Raw genomic sequence first — 2,240 nt, forward strand, 5'->3', positions numbered from 1 at the left:
TCCTTTCTTGTTATTTCATAACATATTATGACAGTGTGTGTGGATATAATAGTTCCAAGTCCATTATGCCTTCATTTCTGTTTTCTACATATCGAGTTCCCAATCAGTTCAACAAGGTATAACGAGAAGAATGTATGGAAATAGAGGATGAAGGTATGGGGCTATTCAAGGGAGTAACGTACCTTATTTCATAACATATTATGACAGTGTGTGTGGATATAATAGTTCCAAGTCCATTATGCCTTCATTTCTGTTTTCTACATATCGAGTTTCCAATCAGTTTAACAAGGTATAACGAGAAGAATGTATGGAAATAGAGGATGAAGGTATGGGGCTATTCAAGGGAGTAACGTACCTACTACCTTTAAAAATTAGTAACCTTCGTTGTCTACTTGAGTAATTTGATGAAGCATCATGGATTGAATGAAATGGGTGTGACGTCAATATTCGTACATTGTTGGAGCTTCAATCATTTTGGATAATTCACAGGGGTAATAATTTTTGTACTAATGCTCAAATTAATTTTATGTAATTGATTAATGCTCTCAAATAATGTTCAATTCGATTTCAGTACTAATGTTACCATTTTCCTTTTTTTTCTGTTTCAGGTATGTATAATCCATCAATTTCTAAAATGGCAGAACTTCTTATCGGTGATATAAATAGTGGTGTAAATCCCTTGGACACTCCTTGTCCATTATCAGGTAAAATAGTTTCAACTTCTATATCTTGCTTTCACATCCTGGTTCTGAGTGGTTATAGTTGTGGTCGGTTTTTAACTGCAAACCCCTCATTGGGAGGCATTGAATTAGAATTATAAAGGACAGAGGTTAGAGTCGCAAAGATATCAAAGGAAATGGTATGGGACGACAGGAATTCAAGACCTAGTAGTTCAAACATAGAGAGGTGAACAATGTAGGAAATACAGCTACACCATATCCAAGAATGACCCGTTCAAGGGATGGATGTGCACATTTCCATTATGCTAATTCTATTACAATCAGAACGTTTATGTTTAAATCTCGTGGTTTTAAGCCCTTGAACAAACTCAATACGTGAATTACTTTTCTTCCAGTACACACGAGAGCCCCATTGTTAGAACTTGGAGGAAGAATAACACGTACTTGAGGAAACCGCATAGTTACGCAAAATTATCAAGATCTTCCTCCTCGAAATGCCTCCCTCTCATTTGTTGTGAACCCATCTTTAGAAAACTTTTCAATCTTCACAGTTGATGATTAAGACGTAATGGATTTCAACCTTTAGCAAATATTTGCTCGCAATAGAAATCACTATCTTACCTATCCATCAAAATTGCTTTTTCCCGCATTTGACAAGCGCGTTCTACGTTGTCAGAGCTCAATCATATTTTCTAATAAGTTTCTACTAGTGATTGCTGTTTTCATACTCTATTAAGCAATCGTTCAAGGAAGGATGAGCAATAATTTCAAGAGACTTATCTCCGGTGAAAAATGGTTAGTTTACAACTTTCCAAGTAGGTACAGTATGGTTCATCGGTCTTTCAAATGATTTTACTTCTTCTTCCTCTGCTCTTGCCCATCTTGTGTAATCTCCTGAACGTTATTTTATCCTGAAAGTTGTTCTGTTAATAAATTTTGCAGGAAAACTTTTTGTCCAAATTGAATTTATAGTTCTTCATTTTACTTTTCTTATCCTAATATAGGAAGAAAAGTAATTTCTGTATTATGGCGATTGCAGCTCGCTGTTGACAGCAAAAATTGCAATAATTTTATAGCAATTGTTTTCCAATGGTATGCATATAAAATACCGAATAATAACAGTGAACTGTACCAAGTTATAAATTTAATGGTACCCTGTATATAAAATTTAGTCGGTACCGAAATTCTGTTCCTGCAAATATGTCTGTCTTGAGAATTCAATGCAACATTGTGATCTGAAATCAAAGTACCTACCGCTCTGTACTCTACATCAATCAGATTTCAATTGATTGATATTGATTAGTGAACTGAATTGGAACTAAGTGAATTAGGGTACAAAAATCGGAGGTCGTTTTCAACAATTAATCCACAATTAAACCGACCATGTGTGTGTGTACTTATAAAAATAGGAAGGATGTATGGCTTGATCTCATTGATTTGGGACTTTATACAAGTCTGCTTAGATTTTTTCATTTTCAAGTAGATTCTTGGTAGAAATCATCGGCATTGGAGGCTGTATGTTAGGCTTACCATCTGGTCTTGTATCATAATTCATTGTTT

The 2,240-nt window shown here is 34.8% G+C and overlaps 1 long non-coding RNA gene across 1 annotated transcript; it reads left to right on the forward strand.

The window, feature by feature from the left end:
* Positions 1-563: 563 nt before the first annotated feature.
* LOC113466915 lies at positions 564-1,645 on the forward strand. The gene is made up of 2 exons (XR_003391166.1): positions 564-704; positions 1,076-1,645. It is a non-coding gene; the product is annotated as an uncharacterized LOC113466915 (long non-coding RNA).
* The last annotated feature ends 595 nt before the right edge of the window (positions 1,646-2,240 follow it).

The sequence above is a fragment of the Diaphorina citri genome, unplaced genomic scaffold, assembly GCF_000475195.1.
Source record: "Diaphorina citri unplaced genomic scaffold, Diaci psyllid genome assembly version 1.1 scaffold357, whole genome shotgun sequence".
NCBI lineage: Eukaryota > Metazoa > Arthropoda > Insecta > Hemiptera > Psyllidae > Diaphorina > Diaphorina citri.